The sequence below is a fragment of the Neofelis nebulosa genome, chromosome 1 (genome assembly GCF_028018385.1).
Source record: "Neofelis nebulosa isolate mNeoNeb1 chromosome 1, mNeoNeb1.pri, whole genome shotgun sequence".
NCBI lineage: Eukaryota > Metazoa > Chordata > Mammalia > Carnivora > Felidae > Neofelis > Neofelis nebulosa.
Genome location: NC_080782.1, coordinates 25,748,399 through 25,769,580, shown reverse-complemented (window position 1 = coordinate 25,769,580; position 21,182 = coordinate 25,748,399). Strand labels below are relative to the sequence as shown.

The following is a 21,182-nucleotide window of genomic DNA, read 5'->3' as shown; positions in this document are numbered from 1 at the left end:
AAGAAAAATCTCAAATAACCTAACTTTTCACCTCAAGGAATTAGAAATAGAAGAACAAATGAAGCCCAAAGTAGTAGAGGGAAGAAAATAAAACAGATAATGAGCAGAAATTAATGAAATAGAGACTAAAAAGAGAGACTAATGAAATCAACAGCTGGTTCTTTGAAAGGATAAGCAAAACAGAGAGGAGGCATTACCACTGATACCAGAGAAATAGATAAGAGATCACTAGGAAAAATGATATGCAACAAATTGGACAACCTAGAAGAAACATAAATTCCTAGAAACATGCAATCTTTTGAGACTGAATCATGATGAAATAGAAAATCTAAACAGACCAATTATTAGTAAGGAGATTGAATCACTAATTTTAAAACTCCCCATAGACATAAGTCCACGACCAAATAGCTTCACTGGCGAATTCTATCAAACATTCAAAGAAGAATTAATACCAATCCTTCTTGAACTCTTCTAAAAAACAGAAGAGGAGGGAACACTTCCAAACTTATTTTACCAGGCAAGCATTATCCTGATACTAAAACCAGGCAGACACTACAAGAGAAGAAAATTATAGGCCAATATCCTTGGTGAACATAGATGCAAAAATCCTCACCAAAATATTAGCAGACCAAATTCAACAATACATTAAAAGAATCATCAAGTGGGATCAAGTGGGATTTATTCCAGGAATGCAAGGGTGATTCTACATCCACAAATCAATCAAGGTGATAGACTATATTAACAAAATAAAGGGTAAAAATCACATATGATCATCTCAATAGATGCAGAAAAAAACATTTGACAAAATTTAACAAAGATTTATGATACAAACTCTCAACAAAGTGTATATAGAGGGAATGTGCCTCAACATAATAAAAGCCATAAATAGCAAGCCTGCAGCTAACATCAATGTTTTAATAGTGAAATCTATAAGTGTTTCCTCTTAGATCAGAAACAAGACAAGGATGCTCTCTGATACCACTTTTATTAAACACAGTATTAGAGTCCCTAGCCATAGCAATCAGGCAAGAAAAGAAATAAAAGGTATCCAAATTGGCTAAATAAAAAAAAAAAAAAAGTAAAACTGTCAACTATTTGCAGATGACATGATACTATACATATAAAGCCCTAAATAAAGACTGTCAGAATTAGTAAATGAATTGAGTAAAGCTGCAGGATACAAAATCAATACGCAGAAATCTGTTGTATTTCTATCTGCTAGTAACAAACTATCAGAAAAAGAAATTTGAAAAATAATCCCATTTACAATTGCATCAAAAGAATAAAATATCAAGGAATATATTTAATCAAGGAGGTGAAAGACTTGTACACTGAAAAGTATTTGACATTGATGAAATAAACTGAAGAAGACACAAATAAAGGAAAAGATGTGGGTGCCTGGGTGGCTCAGTCGGTTGAGCATCTGACTCTTGATTTTGGCTCAGGTCATGTTCCCAGGGTCATGGGATCGAGCCCCACGTTGGGCTCTGCACTGAGTGTAGAGTCTGCTTGGGATTCTCTCTCTTGGGATTCTCTCTCTTTCTCTCTCTCTCTCTCTCTCTCTCTCTCTCTCTCTCTCTCTCTCTCTTTCTCTCCTTCCCTCCCTCCCTCTGCCCTTCTCCCTGACTTGTGTGCTCTCTCTAAAATTAAAAAAATAAAATACATAAAAAAAGAAAAGACGTTCTGTGCTCATGGATTGGAAGAATCAATATTGATAAGATGTCCATACTACCCAAGCAATCTACAAATTCAATAAATCTCTATCAAAATTCCAATGGCAGGCACCTAAGTGGCTCAGGTGATTAAGCATTTGACTCTTGATTTTGGCTCAGGTCATGATCTCTTGGTAGTGAGACAGAGCCCTGCATCAGTATCCACAATGAGCATGGAGCACGGTTGGGAATCTCTTTCTCCCTCTCTCTCTGCTCCTCCCCATTCATGCTTTCTCTCAAAATAAATAAATAAACTTAAAAAAATTCCAATGGTATTTTTCACAGATATAGAACAAACAACTCTAAGTACTAAGTACTCTAAGTACCTTGGCTAGTCTGAGTAGCCAAAGAAATCTTGAGAAAGGAGAACAAAGCTGGAGGAATCACACTCCCTGATTTCAAACTATATTACAAACGTATAACAATCAAAACAGTGTGGTACTGGCATAAGAACAGACAAATAGATCAGTGGAACAGAACAGAGAACCCAGAAATAAACCCACACATATATGGTCAATTAATTCATGACAAAGGAGCCAAGAATATACAACAGGGAAAAGATAGTCTCTTCGATAAATGCTGTTGAGAAAATGGACAGCAACACTGAAAAGATTGAAACTGGGCTCCTATCTCATACCACACACAAAAATTAATTCAAAATAGATTAAAGACCTGAATATAAGACCTGAAACCATCCAAGAAGGAAATATAAGCAGTAAGCAATTTGACCTTGGTATTGGTAATGATTTTTTGGATTTGACACCAAAAGCAAAGACAAACAAGTAGGACTACATCAAGCTAAAAAGCTTCTGCACATCGAAGGAAACCAGCAACAAAATGAAAAGACAACTTATTGGATGAGAGAAAATATCTGCAAATCATACATCTGATAAGGAGTTAATATCAAAAATGTATAAAGAACTCATAGAACTTAATACCAAAAAAATAAAAATTTTTAAAGCTATTTTTAAAAATCCAATTAAGAAATGGGCAAATCTAAAAAGACATTTTTCCAAAGACACAGATACATTAAAAGATGCTCAACATCACTAGTCACCAGATCTATATCTATATCTATATCTATATCTATATCTATATCTATATCTATATTTAAGATATATATATATTTTAAGGTAGGCTCCATACCCAACATGGCACTTGAACTCATGACCCTGAGATTAAAGTAGCATGCTCTACTGAGTGAGCCAGCCAGGCACCCCCTCAGAGACATACAATGCAAAGCCACAATGAGATAACATCTCACACCTGTCAGAATGGCTTTTTCCAAAAAGACAAGAAATAACAAGTATTAGAGAGGGTGTGAAGAAAAGAGAATCCTTGTGCACTGTCGGTAGAAATGTAAGTCGGTGCACCCACTCTGAAAAACAGTATAAAAGTTTCTCAAAAAATTTAAAATAGAAGTATCATAAGATCCAACAATTCCAATTCTGGATATTCATCCAAAGAAAATAAAAACAATAACTGAAAAGATACATACACCTGCATCTTCACTGCAGCATTATTTACAATAGCCATGATATGGAAACAATCTAAATGTCCATCAATGGGATGAATGGGTAAAGTAAATGTGGTGTGTATATACAACGAAATAGTACTCAGGCCTTTCAGAACCTGAGCCCTGCATTGGGTCCTGCACTGACAGAGGAGAGCCTGCTTAGGATTCTTTCTCTCCTTCTCTCTCTGCCCCTTCCCTGCTCACGTGCACTCACTCTTTCTCAAAATAAATAAACATGAAAAAAAAAAAAAAAGGAATGAAATTCTGCCATTTGCAAGAACACAGATGGACCCTGAGGGCATTATGCTAAATGAAATGAAATAAGTCAGACAGAGAAAGAGAAATTCCATATGATCACTCTTACATGTGGAATCTAAGAACAAACAAATGAAAAAAAATGCATACATACATAGAACAGACTGGTGGTTGCCAGAAGTAGGGGATTTGGGGGTAGATGAAATAGGTGAAAGGAGTCAAAAGGTACAAACTTCCAGTTATTAAATAAGGAAGTCATGGGGACATAATGTACAGCACAGTGACTCTAGTTAATAACACTCTATTGCATATTTGAAAGCTAAGAGTAAATCTTAAAAAGTTCTCCAACTCCTGAGTATATAATCAGTCTCTCCTCAAGGTCCTGGGGCAGATCTTCCTGTCCATGGGTCCTGTTTCCACGCTTTAATAAAATCACCTTTTTGAACAACAACAAAAAAAATCACAAGAAAAAAAAATTGTAACTGTATCTGGTGAGGGATGCTAACTAGTCTCATTGTGGTGACCCTTTCACAATATGTTCAAATACTAAATCACTATGCTGTACACCTGAAATTAATATATATATTGTATGTCACTTATACTTCAATAAAAATAAATTTTAAAAAATACAAGCGGGTGGGAACACCTGGGTGGCTCAGTTGGTTAAGCGACCGACTTCAGCTCAGGTCGTGATCTCACAGTTTGTGAATTCAAGCCCACGTCGGGCTCTGTGCTGACAACTCAGAGCCTGGAGTCTGCTTCAGATTCTGTGTCTCCCTCTCTCTCTGTCCCTCCCCTGCTCATGCTCTGTGTCTCTCTGTCTCTCAATAATAAATAAATGTTAAAAAAATTAAAAAAAAATACAAACGGGTCAAGGTCTAGGTCCTCAAAAAGTTTAGAATCCAGTGTGGTCAGGAGCAGAAGAGGCACCTCTTGAAAGGCACCTGAGAACTCAAAGGGCTCCTGGACAGAGCTGCCAGCAGAATGACAGACAAGACTCACAAAACTGGGGCACCTGGGTGACTCAGTCGGTTAAGTGTCCGACCTCGGCTCAGGTCATGATCTCGTGGTTCCCAAGTGCAAGCCCTGCGTTGGGCTCTGTGCTGACAGCTCAGAGCCTGGAGCTTGCTTTGGATTCTGTGTCTCCCCCTCTCTCTGCCCCTCCCCTGCTCATGCTCTGTCTCTCTCTGTCTCTCAAAAATAAATAAATGTTAAAAAGAAAAAATGAGAAAAAAAAAAAAAAGACTCACAAAACTGACGAGCCCCTGGCCTGCACAGTAACCGCTGTGGGCAGAAGGGACCAGACACGTGGAATGAGTTAGACGGACAGACAGGAGCTGGAATTAACAGAGTAATAAAAACAAGAGTGAATTCACCTCAGGAGCTGGAGCACTTTATAGGCATGAGGTTGGGCTGACAGGGCCCAGCTGACTCCTTCTGACGCGGGGCCCACAGGACAACAGCCCAGTGCAGCTGGTAGGGAAGGGGAGGAGCCGAGTCAGAGCTGGCCTCCTAGGCGGTGAATCACAGCCTACACACACTCGCTCTGATGTTCCAGTTGGATTCAACTGATAGCAAAACCACCTTGAGCATTCTCTTCCCCTTTGAGACTTGTCCTCAAGTGTGTGCTGAGTGTCCCATCAGCCAATAAGCTGTTAGCCTCTGGGAACCACCATTAACATATTCTTAATACATTGCAACGTGTTGGCTCTTGATGACGCTGACTTGATATGAAATAAAATTCTAAGATGTACATACTCGGTGGTGCTTTTCCCCCCTTTCTTTATATTTGCTTAATTAACTGGATTACTCATTGAATTGAGGGTCCTTCTAACTCTTGCTCCTGGGGGACGCTGTGTCTTTTCCTCAGCCACCCAGCCTGGCAGTCGTGCTTCACTGACTTGGAAGGAGTGACTCCCCCATGTGGAAAGCAGTGCCCCACCTCCCACCAGCCTATAGTGAGGACAGCCAGGACCAAGGTCACAAGCCAGCAGAGGTATGGGTGTTCTCACCCTGGGCTGTGGATCTTCAGGAAGGATGCACAGATGAGTAGTTTAGCTAGCTCTCAGCAGGTGGGCAGCACTGAGAGGCCAGAAGCAGCAAGAGGACATCCAGGGGTGTGTGGCAGGGCCACGGGTGCTAGGCCAGACTGGTGTCCCCTAGATCATCCCTGTGAAAGACCCTGGCTGTCATCCCACAGTCCACCCAGACTCCTCTTCTCTTGTCTTGATCTCCCATTGACTCCTTGGGGTGCCTGATATACTTAAATTCTTTTATCAAATAAATTATTATTACTGTCTTTAAATTTATTTTATTTTATTTTATTATTATTTTTTTAGTGTAAACTTTATTTGAGAGCAAGAGAGAGGGCACACACAAGCAGGGGAGGGGCAGAGAGAAAATCCCAAGCAGGATGAATCCAGCAACAGGGCTTGAGATCATGACCTGAGCCAAAATCAAGAGTCAAATCTTCAAATGATTGAGCCACCCAGGCACCCTTATTTTATTATTTTTGAGAGAGAGCGAGCGAGCATGAGCGAGAAAGAGGGGCAAAGAGAGACAGAAAGAGAGTGCAAGAGAGAATCCCAATTAGGCTCCACACTCAGTGCAGAGCCCAACGTGGGGCTCAGTTCCATAACCCTGGGATCATGACCTGAGCTGAAATCAAGAGTCAAATGCTCAACCGACTGAGTCACGCAGGTGCCACCATCCAATAAACTATTTTTATGCTTCACTGTTTTTATGCTTTAAGCATCCAAAGAAGATGTTACTCCACCAAGCACTAGGTGTCCCCACAAGCCATGCAGCAGCCACAGGACCCCGTGTGGGCCCTGAGGGAATGGCTGGTCAGCACCAGTGTGAGGTCTTCCCAAGCTCCCCTCTCTCTCTTCATTTTACTTAATTATCCACCAAATAGTAACAAATAATAAAATTGGTGGGTAGTTGCTGGGGATGTGGTGATGAACGAGCTGGAACAGTCCTTACTCTCAGAGAGCTGACAGCCTTTCTCAGTGTGTACAACCGGTCTTTAGAAAAATTCTGAAATGTTCTCATTCTCAAAGGTGTCTTATGTCAGTGGTAGAAAGCATGTGACCTCGAGCTCTGCACAGACACATGCAGATGCACACCAGGTCCCGAAAACACCCGACCGCCTATCCCCAGAGTGCTTGACCTGCACTATCTCCTTTATTGCTGGCCTTGTCTTTCCCCATCACAACTCTTCTCTGTCCCATTCCTATGAGGTCTAAATCATAGTCATTAACACATGAGAGGCCAGCATTTTGATACTCAAGGCTTTATTTTTTTTTAATGTTTGTTTATTTTTGAGAGACAGTGTGTGCGAGTGTGCAGGTGGGGGAGGGGCAAAGAGAGAGGGAGACACAGAATCGAAAGCAGGTTCCAGGTTCTGAGTTGTCAGCACAGAGCCTGACGTGGGGCTCGAATCCACCAACCGTGAGATCATGACCTGAGCCAAGTTGGATGCTTAACCAACTGAGCCACCCAGGCACCCCTAAAGCCTTTTTAAGTAATCTTTTTAAGAAGCATGGAGACAACAGTCTTCTGTAGCTAATACCTAGGCCCCCAAATTTTGGCCCTAATTCTCAGAAAAGGAGTCCAAATGGGCAGTTGTATATGGCCACTTCAAATTATTTTTTTTTTTAAGTTTACTTATTATTTATTTTGAGTGAGAAAGAGAGAGAGAGAGAGAGAGAGTGAGTGAGCTGAGGAGGGTCAGTGAGAGAGAGGCAGAGAGAATCCCAAGCAGGCTCCAGGCTGTCAGTATCGAGTCCTATGCAGGGCTTGAACCCACAAACCATGAAATCATGACCAGAGCCAAAACCAAGAGTCAGACACTGAAGTGACTGAGCCTCCCAAGTGCCCTGACACTTTGAATTCTTAAAGAGCAGTGGGTATTCCTGCCTGTTCTGCCTGTCTTCCCCCTCTCCTCCCTCACTGCACAGACCGCTCAGGCTATCTTATCCACTGCTAATAACTGCCACTCAGAAGCCGCTACTCCATTTCACAGAGAGATTGGCAAATTGTTTCTGGAAAGGGGCGGGGGGGCACAGCTTCCCTTCCCAAAGAAGCTATCATTCACATTAGGTTCAGTCCTTTTTAAGAAGGTTTACACTGAGGGAATAAAATCTGTTAACTTCCGTTGTCCATTTTCCCCTGCAAAATACACAACACATCGCCTAGAGGTTAACAAGAGAGAGAGAGAGAGAGAGAGAGAGAGAGAGAGAGAGAGAGAGAGAAACATCTAAAGTCTAGTGATGCATGCACTTGGTGCCTTCAGGAGCCAAGAGTGCTCATAAGAGGAAAGAGGGAAACAGAATGCAGCTGTCTGATCAGCTTCATTGTAGGCGGCATTTGCACAAAACAGGGTATCCTATGTTTGCTACCTTCAAACTCCGCGAGCACCACTTCCTCCAAAAGGCTGGTCAAACGGCCATTGTAGACTTCCAGTCCAAAGAAACTTCTTCAGGCTTAATATTTCCGTTTCTACCCCAACTCATTCTTCTCATGTCATAATTTGCTCCCATCTACAATGAAAACAAAAACAAAAACATCCAGAAACGGTAGTCGAAACGAGGCAGTTCATAACCCAACACAAATAAGGAGTTGTTGCTTGTCATGGATGATGAACTAGACCACAGGTTCTGAACGTCTGTGGTTTGTCCAGAGGGTGGAGCCTGGGAAACCTCCCAAGGGCGGCTGTGGATGCCGCTACCCTGTCATTGACTGCACTGCCTGTAATTTTCAAGCAGGATGCCCCACATCACACAACACCAACATCCTTCTCTGCGCTTTTTATAACATAATGCTGAGTTTTTGCTGAACAAGCCCTCACTTGTCCAAGCCTCAGTTAGTCTGTTGTATAACATATGTAGATTGGTATTTTTATTGACTTTTGAAACACTCCAAATGTTGTTCAAGGAGGAGTTTGGTGTCATTTCACAGAAACACTTAAGTCATCCACTGCAAACACTGGAAGAGACTAGCGATTTTGTAATTTAACCTACTCATCTATCCAGTGTGGAAATGAGGCCAGGAGAGGTAAGTATCCCATTTAAGTCTCTTCAGATCATTCCAGAAAGAGTCATAATCAGAATCCAGGCTCTCTGACTGCTGAACCAGAGCTCTTTTCACTTGGAGAGACCAAAGTACAAGATTTAATTTTTTAAAGGCATGCGCTATTGGCCATGGTAAGAGAAAATGAGAACAAGTTACTTAAAATACAGAAAGAAGGCAGAAGCCTGATGATAACCAATTAAGTTAACACAGCCTCCCAATTAAACCATCCATACAGAAGCCGAATTGTGGAATTTGAGTTCCTCTGCTCTTCTTCCAATAGAATTACTAATGAGCTGCTGGGCGACCCAAAGGTGAAGAAAGAGAACAGAAAAAAAAAACAAAAAAAAAAACAAAAAAACAACCACATCCTAGAGCCTTGAAAGTCCAGCCTCGGAGCCCCCAGGCTTGGCACAAAGGGATGTCCCTAGGCCTCCCTTTCCTCCAGTGGCCCATGGCTTCAGGGGACATTGGAGCCCCTCATCCCTGTGGTCCATATCAGGATGGGGCAGAGTGGGGGGGGGGGGGGGGCTCAAGTCCCTAACAGCTGTCCCCTCCTGAGGACAGCATGCAGGTCGATGAGTGACTGGTTGCCAAGGGCAGCCAGCAGAGGCTGAAAGGTACTGCATTAAGCCCAGCATCATTATTATTAAACCTACAATTTAAAACCAATTACGCTTTGCAGAAGACTGCAGCCTCCATTTAAACCACTCCTGGAGAAAAATAAAAAGCCCGTTACACAGAGTTCAAGGCAAGCTACAGAGGCGCTTATGCCACATGAAGCTGGGATTCAAGCACAAATTAATAATCATAACCCTGGGGTTCCCACTCAGAGAGAAGCAGAACAATGGAAAGCAAATGCTAGAGAATAAAAACAAAATGCAAACATCCTCCTTTTACCAAACAGCAGCTAGATTTCCTGGAGATTTCAAAATAAATTTACTTTTTTTTTTTTAATTTTTTTTAACGTTTATTTTTGAGACAGAGAGAGACAGAGCATGAATGGGGGAGGGTCACAGAGAGAGGGAGACACAGAATCTGAAACAGGCTCCAGGCTCTGAGCTGTCAGCACAGAGCCCGACGCGGGGCTCGAACCCACAGACCGTGAGATCATGACCTGAGCCGAAGTCGGACACTCAACCGACCAGCCACCCAGGCGCCCCTCAAAATAAATTTACTTACTTCACTCAGAGGGGGAAAGCCTGACGTGTAAATCAGACGTCCTGAGCTAGCAGCCAGGCTCTCTCTACAGTGCTGGCTGGAGGGGGGCGGGTGGTGGTGGGAGGAATCACTGGCTAACATCTAGAAATTAGGATTCTCCATGTAAAAAGCCTGGACTTGCAGCTTCTCTTGACAAATCAGACTATCCAAGAACGCTGTGGCAATGACAATCTAGAACCATCCACTGCCTTCTGACACAGAACCTGTGCATCCTATCATCTCATAAAGGGTTACAAAAGAGTGGAATCATCCTTACAATGGCATCTCTATCAAAAATTTTCTTCCACTTGTCCCACTTCATTTATTTGTGTTCTCCATCTGACATATCTTAGATATTTGATTGATTCCTATCCCAAATCTCCTTCAGAAGACAAGTATTCTGCAGCTGCTGAAACTATCGGTCATAAAGAAAGTCAGTTTCAATTTGAATGATATTTATCAAGTGTCTACTGGGTTCAAGAGACCGCACTGGGCCTTGGGGGAGGGACTCAAAGATAATTAAGGCCCATCACTTCACTGTGGGCATTCCAGCTCAAAAGACTGGGCAAAACCCTGGAGAATATGATGTCATGAGAAAGGCATAAACCACTATGGGGTTCAGAAGAGGCAGAAACCACATCTGGCTGGGACTTCAGGAAGAGCTACATGGAAGAAACAGCATTTGGAATGGGCTTCCAGGAAGGGTGGTATTTTGAAAAGTGAAGAAGGAAAGCAAGAGAGATCAGCAAGCACAAGGTGAGCATTTGCAAAGGCTCCAGGCACCAGGAGTGTATAGGGAACAAGGAGTAACCCTCCCCCAAATGTGTATAAACTTGGAAAGAGAGGAGTTGGGTTGTTCAACTTCTGGGTTCTGTTCCCACCTCCTCCCTTAGCCCAACTCCTGCAGAGACAGAGGTGGGATCTTAACTCCCCGATGACAAATGAATGATGCAGAGGGGCCACCCTCACAGTCTTTTGCAACAGGAACACCCAAACCACCCCCACAGATGCTGATGCCACAGAATGGGGTTCAGGCTCTATATTACCAATTGGCAGTGCTAGCTGCTGGTGGAGGCTGTTATTTAGCACAGCACCAACTGGGACCCAGGCCCCTGCTGGGGGATGCCCCTGTATGTGGCAGGGTCCCTGCCTTCATCAAAAGGAAACTGACAAGCAGAAAATTAGTAGCCATGTGGGTTTAGTATCATCTGTCTAGCCAGTTGCTTATGTAAAAAGCCTTGGAATTCAGATTTGATTTCCCATCGCATCCATCCTCAAAACCCACAGTCTCTGCTCTCAGAATGCATCCTGAGTCTAAACTCTTCTCATTCTCAGCACCAATGTCATCATCTCAGCCCAAGTACCCTAGATCTGGACTGCTGTGAGAGCCTCCCCACTGGTCTCCTTGCTTCTGCCCTAATCCCCTAGAGTTGATTCCCCACACGGGAGGGAAGGTCAGGTTTATCATTCCACTCTTCTACTCAGCGCACCAAATAGCATCCCATTATACTTGGAATAGAATCTGAAGTCATCACAGAGCTTTCCAAGGGCTGCATAACCTTACCCCTGACCACCTCTTCCCCTCATCTGCCACCCTACTCTCTCTCTTCACTCCAGCCATGGTCATTCAGATATTTACCGAGTGCCTCCCACGTGCCCAGCAACCACTAGGGCTAGCAACACACCAGGGCCAGCGACCATGGGGATAGGGTCTTTGTCTACTTTGTCCACTGTAGTGTCCCCTGCATATGGACAAGTGTTTGGCACATCACAACTGCTCACTATTTGCTGAATGACAGAATTAGGGGCGAATCTGTTGGGCCCTGCCCACATGAGCCAGCAGAGTTCAGAAAAGGAGGAAATGGTTGAACCGAGGGAGGCAAAGTGGGGATGAGCTGGGCTCCAAGGGCCACCTGCCCACCTGCAATAGAGATAAAGGCAGACAGGAGCAAAGGCTTTTTCAGGTGGGAGAAAAGCCATGACCCAAAGTATAGAGGTGGGATCTAGGGTAGCAGGGGCTGGAGTATAGAAGTGGGATCTGGGGTAACAGGGGCTGGAGAGGGCAAACTGGCCCAGGTGAGCCTAATGGTCAGTTCCAGGGTGGGGCGGGGGAGGGGGGCGGCTTTCAGCCAAAGATGAAGCTGCAAAGGAAGAGCAGGACCAGCTGCCATGGTTTCCAAGAGCCGGTCGCTTTAAAAATCACCTGCTGGGGGCGCCTGGGTGGCACAGTCGGTTAAGCGGCCGACTTCAGCCAGGTCACGATCTCGCGTCTGTGAGTTCGAGCCCCGCATCGGGCTCTGTGCTGACAGCTCGGAGCCTGGAGCCTGTTTCCAATTCTGTGTCTCCCTCTCTCTCTGCCCCTCCCCCGTTCATGCTCTGTGTCTCTCTGTCCCAAAAATAAATAAAAAACATTGAAAAAAAAATTTAAAAAAAATAAAATAAAATAAAAAATAAAAATCACCTGCTGGACAGCACTCCATCTCCAGAAATCTTGATCCAGGTCCTGTACCTCTAACAGGTTTGGGAACCACTCTGCTGAGAATCCTGTAATCCTAAAGATAAACGACATCAGAGCAGGATGCCAATTTTCTAAGTAAGTCTTATACTCTTATGCAGCTGAGAACCTCTGCCAGAAGGGGAACCCGGGAGCCAAGTCTGGGGAATCCTGAGGGTGGAGAAAGCCCGTGGGGCAATCCAGGGACACTCAAAGGAATGCAGGGAGCAGCAAAATGATGACGTTGGAATCACACTGTCGCCTTCTTTATTCTTGAATCAGCCAGACATGATTGAGATAGAGCTCAGAGATAGACCCCTCTGAGCTTCGTTTTCTCATCCACTCACCTATTCTACTCATGGAAAAGAAACAAACATAAGTGGACCTACTCGGTGTCACTGATCTAAGCCAAGGGAGAAAACATCACTCCTGCTACTCAAGGTGTATTCATTTCCACCAGGAGCCAGAAAAGCTGAAAAACTGAACAGCTAAAAAACAGTAAACCCCACCTCACAGAGTTGTGGGAGGAGTTAAAAAGAGAAAATAAATTGAGGTGCCTGGGTAGCTCGGTCAGTTAAGCATCTGACTCTTGGTTTAGGTTCAGGTCACGATCTCACAGTTCATGGGTTTGAGCCCTGTGTCAGGCTCCATGCTGGCAGCACAGAGTCTGTGTGTGATTCTCTCTCACCCTTTCTCTCTGTCCCTCTCAAAATAAATAAACAAACCTAAAAAAGAGAGAGAGAATATAAATGAAGGGTCCTGTATACAATAGAGTCAACAAAGTCACTTCTACCTTGCTTGCTTAGGACTGCATTAAGTGCTGAGGGGCTGGTGCCTCCCAAGATCAGGGTTATTCTAAATGCTATTCCAGGCCTGAGCACCACTGTCTTAGAGGCAGTGCTGGAGAGAGACACAGAATAGGACAGGCAACCCACAGCAGACATTCCTGGAGCAGAGAGCCCAGCGGCGCTGGAATTACATGCACAGATAACGTAAAACCTAGAATTGCAATGCACAGATAACCTAAAACCTTTAAGTCTATGGTTTCAACCTCTACCCTAACCAAGCGTGTCATCAGAACTGCTGACGAGCAGCAAAGGGGAGAGATTTAAATTTCATCTCCTTTTAATTTCCCCACCCACCCCCTGCCAGGGATGCCTACAAGCAGGGAACAGTGTACCCAGAAAGATGGCCAGAAGGCAGGCAACAGGAGAGAAACATCACAGATTCTCCTGCCAGGAGGAGTCAGAAAGACCCACAGCCCCCTGTGAAGAGCATCCCCAGGGTCAAGGCCAGGAGTAAGGGAAAGAGCCATAAGCCCTGTGCACTCTGGGCTTTATTTTGGCTTCAATCAGAGCAGTTTTGGTTCTCTATGTTAGGAATATATGTTATGTTTTGAAAACGGGGAACCATGTCTACAACAGTTTGATGGCCATTGATCTGGTCCACCGTCCATTTCACAGAGGAAGAAAGGGGTGGGGGAGGGGAAGTGATGTGTCCACAGTCACACAGATCATTTGTGACAAAGTCAGGTTTAAAATCCCAGTCTTCTGACTCAGGTCATATTGGCAACTAAACAACAGCAACAAAGCAAAAAAATGAAGATGTTGTGGCAGGACAAGGACCTTACTTGTCTGATCAAAAGCTTGATTCTCACTCTGGGAAATGGGCCTAGCTCTCCCAGGTGGCTTGTCTGAGCAAAGTCAACCAGCTTACCACGAATAGAGCTGACCAGCCATTTCCAGAAGGAATCTCTGCAGTCAAGAATCAGCCACCCACTGCATCATTTGAAATTCAGACCCCCACCACCTAAATTTATTCATGGAAATCTTAAGGAAGGGGAGGCCTTCTTGGGAATAAAAGATCTAGACTGTTGATAAAGAAAAAAAGTAACATACCTAAGGAATCCCAACTCTCTCATGCTCAGTAAACAGACTTCTACCATCATTCATTCATGGCATGCAGGCTGTGGTGTGAACACTCAGCTCTGGGGTATGGAATGATGGCCAGCATGTCTTTGGCGCAGGCTTCTGGGGCTGAGTTTTTGGGTTGCATTGCTATTCACACCACAGGGAGTGGGAAGGCAACCCTGGGAGATGGATTTGGTGGTTCTGCCATCAGGGGGAGCAGAAGCCAGCATTGAACATGCCCTAGAAGTCTGCCAGCATCACCAGAAAAGTCACCAAGCTGTGGAGCTCTCACTGTGAGCCCCTCTGCACACCAAGTGTGTTGAGGTAGGACTCTTTGTCAGGTTGGAGAGTTCAGACAAACACACCCTAATCTAAGGGCTCCCTGGAAATAGCACAGAGCACAGTAGAAAGGGAGATCTTGCTCAAGTAGCCCCTGAAATTCAGGGTGAGTACATACAGGAGGGAATATCTTTCCATTTGAGGGTTATCTGCAATGAACAAAGTGTCATAGGTCCTAGTTTACTCCTAGGGTAATAGCACTCCCTTTCGCTCTCAAAAGTATCCTAATTTGATAAACAAAACAAAACAAAACAAAACAAACATATGGTCATCCTGTCACAGGGCCCTTTAAAACTTATTTCTCCAAGGGTGATAATTTAAAATAACATTTTTGAGCACAATTACTTTCTCTGCCAAGGATGGCAAACAGCCAGCCCACCTGTCCCATTCCTATTACCATCCCCTTGACAGACATTGTTAATGGACCACAAAGAGCTCTCTTTCCCACTGATCCGAGAGAAAGCCATAAAATCTTCTTAAGACAACCTTCTAGACAGCCAAGAAAATGAGTTGACTGATAAGTTGATACTGATTTGTCTTTGCTGGCCAATATCTCATCTGTTTAGGAAGCCACTCATATAAGAGTTTCAGCTTCCTGAGACCATGAATACAAAGCCATAGGGCCTTGTCCCAGCTGCACCTAGGCATTTGTCTTAGCCAAAGCCAATACTACTCTCTTATTTCTTTGAGGATTGGCAATGACTCCTACCCAGGATGCCCAGAATGTAACCAAAGGTCCCTGACTTCCAAGCAGTCCAAACCAGCTAGAGCCCCATAGTTCTATTTTGAGCCCATATTTGGTCACTTTATGTTGCTCTAAAGGACAATCTATGCAGTGGCTTGCTATAATGCTAGGCCCTCCACTTGGCTTTATGGATCAAATTTCACTAGTTTTTGTTTTATTTTTTTTTCCCTCCCAGATTTTGGCAATGGTAAAAGGCACAATTCAGACAAATTCTGCTGAAATTTAACATGCAGTTTCCTAGAACAGACTGTCTAGTTCTTGATAGTAAAAAAAAAAAAAAAATCATTTACATGGGTTAGGGAACACCTTCCTACAAAAGTACACAATGAACATTACACCAGAAAATGAAAATTTTCACTAAGATAGGACATGGGAACAAAAGTCTAACTTGAAACAGAAAAAAATTGATATTACAAAGAACTCATTTTCTCCAAAGAGAGTAAAGGTACTAAAACACAAACACTAAAAGGCTAATGGCACACTTCTCCAGGAATGGACAAGACTCCAATGAGCGTGGCAGTGTGTAGAAGTAAGAGGTAGGTATGCACAGTGAAAAAGTGATTGAAGGTGGTTTTGACTGTATGTTTAGTGAGACCTGAAAAAGGAGGTCTCTCCAGGTGGTGTGTAAGAACTTTCTAGAGGAGGGAGACTTTGCAGGTCCACTGAATCCATTTATTTTCCTTCTGCAAATATTTATTGAGCACCTACTGTGTATCAAGCACTATTCTAGATGCTGGAAGGATAACAGTGAACCGAACAGGCAGAGATTAAAGTCTAGTTCTCTCTGTTTCTATCTCTATCTCCATCTTTATCTCTCTCTTGCCACACACACATGCATGCATGCATGCATGCATAAACACACAGATTTTATTTGCAAGTGAGATTACTGTCCTTTATTCCCCTTTTGGTCTATTCATATGTTCTGATTTTTCTAAAATAACACAAATTTCTTTGTTAATATGAAAATTTTACTTTAAAACAAAACATTAAAAATGATACTGAGCACAAGTACTAGAGAGACGAAAGGCAATGGGCATCCATGGGACACTAATATCTGTTTGTTCATTTGAATTATGAAGGTGGGGACAAGGGCAATCAATGAGCTTACCCAGAGTGCTCCTTCCCCTCTCTCCAGTGACCTTGTAAAGCCTGACAGGCAGACTTGGGAGTACCCCAGGCACAGAGGGGGCGAGGGACAGAAGTGACCCACAGGAGGGGTGCCTGGGTGGCTCAGTCAGTTAAGCATCCTACTTTGGCTCAGGTCATGATCTCACGGTTAGTGGTTTTGAGCCCCATGTCAGGCTCTGAGCTGACAACTCAGAGTCTGGAGCCTGCTTCAGATTCTCTCTCTCTCTCTCTCTCTCTCTCTCTCTGCCCCTCCCCTGCTTTTGCTCTCTCTCCCTCTCCCTCTCTCTCTCAAAAGTAAATAAATAAACTTTAAAAAAAAAAGAAAGAAAGAAGTGACCCACACTAACACAGAACTTCTTAGCCTACCAAGAGTAGAATTTTTTAGCACATTAAAATTTTAGTAAGTTCACTAAAACCCTCTGAAATAATTTGAATATATCCCTAGCCTCAATAATTATACACACAAAGAAAGGAAAAAGAGAATACAGTATTTTTTACAATAAGATTCTTTCCTGTTCAAACTATAAAGGGAAAATATCTCTCTCCTTTTTTAGAATTAGCATCATGATAATACCAAAGAGAATAAATGTCAAAAGAAAAAAGATATGACTCATTCAAATGATAAGAATATCAAAAGGTACTCTTTAAGCAAGTAATTTTCTTTCCTTTTTATTTTTAAAGTGAATTAAGACCCTCTCTTGGACACCAACTGTGACAGAAAGGACTTTTTGGCTAATGAGGATGTGGCAGGCCCACTCTTGACCCTCCTGTTAATGGCCAGTAAACATGGGTGAGGCATGTCCCACCCTGATTTTAAAAGACCCAAACTAACAATTCTGTCCAAATCTCAAGGAACTGATATAATTTTCAGTACATGAGTGTGACTTAGAAATGGAAACCACTTTAGAGCAAGGTGAAGCCAAAAACCAAGTCATAGCCCTCAAAAGGTCCATGCTTTGTGGTTCAATTGTGGGAAGAAAAAAAAATTCCACCTATAAATTCTTTAGAAAGTAACTACCAAGAAAGAAAGAAAGAAAGAAAGAAAGAAAGAAAGAAAGAAAGAAAGAAATTAATAAAGACAGGAAAAAGAAAGAAAGAAAGAAAGAAAGAAAGAAAGAAAGAAAGAAAGAAAGAAAGGAAAAAAAGAAAAGAAAGTAACTACCTCAGAAAGTTCCAGACAAACCCAGTTTCATGGACTTTGGAGGTCAGCTGTGTATAATGAATGCTGTTACAACAGACGTAAGAAGTTGCTTGCGCCTGTGGTTACAAAATAGGCACAATCAAGGGGAAAAAAAGACTAGGACAGAAAAACTACACATTTGATGTCACTTGAGCCTGGAAATATTGATTATATTCTCTTACCCACTAGCGTCTCAGAATGAGAAGTCATTGTCTGGGTTAGCAAACTTCACATCATGGATGCCTGGTCTTTTATGTTCTTCCATGAGGCATGTTTCCTTCATTTCCTCAGTATCTGAGGCATCAATCTCCCAGCTGAGAATCTGACAGAGTGGGCACTCTACAAGTGCTTGCTGAGGATAGACAGACGGAAGAATGAAGGGACAGGTAATGTTGTTACAATGAAAAATTTGTCCTGTAAGAACCTGGATGCCACTAGGCCTGCCTTCAGAAGAGCTATTCACCTTTTCCTAGCAATAACTTCAGCCATGCATTCCGTGAGCAATTTATTATGCTAGGTATTATGCAGGATACAGGAACAGAAAAATATGACAGAATTCATACTCTGGTTAAAGATAAAAGACAGGCAACAACTAGCAATAGAATAAAATCAAGCATGAAAGCATGTTATGTAGACTCACAGGAGGTCAAGATCAATGGATGGCATGGCAAAACTCACCAACGTGAAAAGAGAGCAGATAACATCCTCCAAAAGGAAGGATAGACTAGGTAACCTAAAAGAATATTTAGAAGAGGTTTTAAATTTATTTAGAATCCTACTTTTTCATGCAGAACTACAAAATAACATATAGCACAGAAATTACAGGATGGATAGATAGGTAGATAAGTAATAGACACAATATTATTTGGTTCACATCTTCCAGCAGAAGTTGATAAGTCAAATGCCTTCAGAGACCAAGCAGGTAAACCTCATCAAGCATCTCTGTGCACCATGCATTGTTCTGAGTGTTTCACATGCATTTTTTCACTTAGTCCTTGCCACAATCCTCGAAGAAGATACAAGTATTATCCCACTTAGATGAAGAAAGAGAGGCCCCAGAAAGTTGAGGCTGTGCAAGTTTACCAGGTGGCCAAAGACACATAACCAGCAAATGGTAGAGCAGAGACTCAGGGTAGGACATTCTGCCTTCAAAACCCCCAGTCCTGCAACATTACTCCCCCCTCCTGCTATGGAGGGATGGAAGTATGGCTGGCACATGGTGGCTGCTGAGGCATGGGCTCCTGTGACAGTGAACAGCTACCAGTGAGCTCCAGCAGACTGGTGCCAGACTTCCAGGGCACAGCCAATAAAAACAAAAAAATCCACACTCCAAAATGTGAAATCTCTTGATTTTTTTGTAAAGTTTATGTATTGAATAAGAGAGAGAGAGAGTGAGCGAGCATGAGTGGGGGAGGGGCATATAGAGAGGGAGAGAGAGAATACCAAGCAGGCTCCACACTATCCCGACATGGGACTCAAACTCATGAACTGTGAGACCATGACCTGAGCCAAGATCAAGAGTCTGATGCTTAACCAACTGAGCCACCCAGGAGTCCCATAAAATCTCTTTAAGTACAGATAAGTTCAATCTTTAAAAAATAAAAACTAACCACTCAGCAAACCCAACAAAACCATCTGCAATGAGTTTCAGCCCATGCCCTTCTAGTGGGCAACCTCTGCCTTGCACTTTGTCCATTTCACTTGTGTGTTTTTACTTTTCACAATATTCCTTAAAGGAAGTATTATTATTTCTGCTACATGCATGAAGAATCCATGAAGGCCTAGAGAGGATGCATGTCCTCCCCACAAACATACCTGTTCACAGGCAGAGGGCCAAGACTCAACATGGAACAAAGCCGACCTCCCTTGAGCTCCACCACACGGGTCAGAGAGCCCCACTCCACAGTTTGCTGGAGAGACAGCCATCCTTTGATTTACAGTTGTTCCCCTTCCTCATGAAAACGTAACCATCCATAGGCAGGGCCATGGGTTAAGTATTTACCAGTCAATGCTCCTTGCATTTAATAAATACGGGTTTGAAAGAATGAACTAGATCCTTTCCACAGAGCAGTTATCCTTGGGGGGAGCGTTGGAGACAGCACAAGAATGAGAACGAAACACTGCAAAGAAGAACAAACACCATGGAAACATCCACACAAGCATGGGAGTGGTTCAAAGCCTTGCCTAGAACTGGCACGGGCAGATCCACCCCTTCTGAAGAGACCCTGATGAGGAGAGGACTTGGGAATACCTAATGGTTTCCCCAGGGCTCTCAGCTCATAAGAGAGAAAAGTCAGGGTGAGAACTTGACTATTCTGATTGCAAGTTCAGTTTTCTCTTTGATTTCACTTACATCCAGCCTCTCGTTTACCTCCACAGACTAAAACTCACCGCTGTCCCAACAGGCAGGCCCCAGTTCCAATTCACTATGAAGCAATGGACGCCTATGTACAAGACCCGTAAGAAAACCTTCAGGAAGAAACTTTCTTTAAAAAAAAAAGAAAAAAAAATCATGACTCTTAACCGAATCCGTTTCATTGTCCAAAAATGGACAAAATAGAGAAATACACAAAGAGAATAAAGTCACCCACAATCTCACCAGAGACAGCCACAATTTTGGACACTTTCTTCAGTCTTTCCCAAAGTGTGTGTGTGCACACACACACATATACCTGTAGTATTTTGTACTTGATTGAGGTCACACTCCATATGCAGTTTTTAAGCTTGGATTTTCACTTGCTTTATCTTAAACATTTTACCATATCATTACAATTCTTCAAAGACTGACATTTAAATAACTGTGCAATCCTGTGAAAATGGATCACCATAATTTATTTTACTAATTCTATTGTCGGGAATTTAGGCTATGGCCCTTTTTTTTTTTTTTTTTTTTTTACTACCCTAAATGATGCTCCGATGAATACAAAATTGACCCTATTTCCAGTTAGTTCTTCAAAAGGTATCTATAGAAAAGTAATTACAGGGTGACAGGGGCCCACTTTGAGGCTCTATCTACATATTGTCAACATGCTTTCCAAAAAGGTTGTGGCAATTTACATAGCAATTATATAATTTTGAAAAACTTCTGTCCCCTTAGTCTTCCTCAATTTCAGAAACCAGGTCTCTTCTGGAGAGATGGGGCCCCCTGGCCTTGTATATCACTAAACAATACTTGGTCAATGGCTACAGCTGGGTTCTTGCCAAAGAAGCTTTCATCTCATTTCACTTCGTTAAACGAACACACAACACTTGCTAAAAGAGGGAAGAAGGGTCTTTATTGTTTTTTAAAGGCCCCTGTGAGCAGGCCGTGGTAAAGTTCCGGGACACGACACAGCCGGGTCTACCCCAATCATATACACATCAGGATGAGCAGGTCTGAAAGAGAAACGCCCCATTCCAAATGGCAGCGGCAGCTCAGAGCCGTGTGGTCAAAATGCCCATTAGCTGTTTGTCAGGAGTATTTTTAGAAAGCGCAGAACAAGACTGGGAGGAGAACCGTGCTGCCCTGTGCCCTCTCCCCGGGATCCATCGCCAAAGCCTCCAGAAGCTGCCCGCTATCAGCTGCGCTCCCCACGCTGACAAGCCCAGCACACACAACACACCCCAGACAGCATTAAAGGTGCCCCTGAG

At 43.1% G+C, this 21,182-nt stretch overlaps 1 protein-coding gene across 4 annotated transcripts in view; it reads right to left on the bottom strand.

Moving 5' to 3' along the window:
* Nucleotides 1-21,182, bottom strand: part of PDZD2 (PDZ domain containing 2) — a 366,979-nt gene that overhangs the window by 270,198 nt on the left and 75,599 nt on the right. For 3 of the 4 annotated variants that reach the window (XM_058716556.1, XM_058716576.1, XM_058716586.1), the window contains exon 2: nucleotides 7,887-8,027. The exons of the other annotated variant lie outside the window; for it this stretch is intronic. The gene's annotated coding sequence lies outside the window, so the exon portion shown is untranslated. The remainder of the gene's footprint in view (nucleotides 1-7,886; nucleotides 8,028-21,182) is intronic. 4 annotated transcript variants of the gene reach the window in all.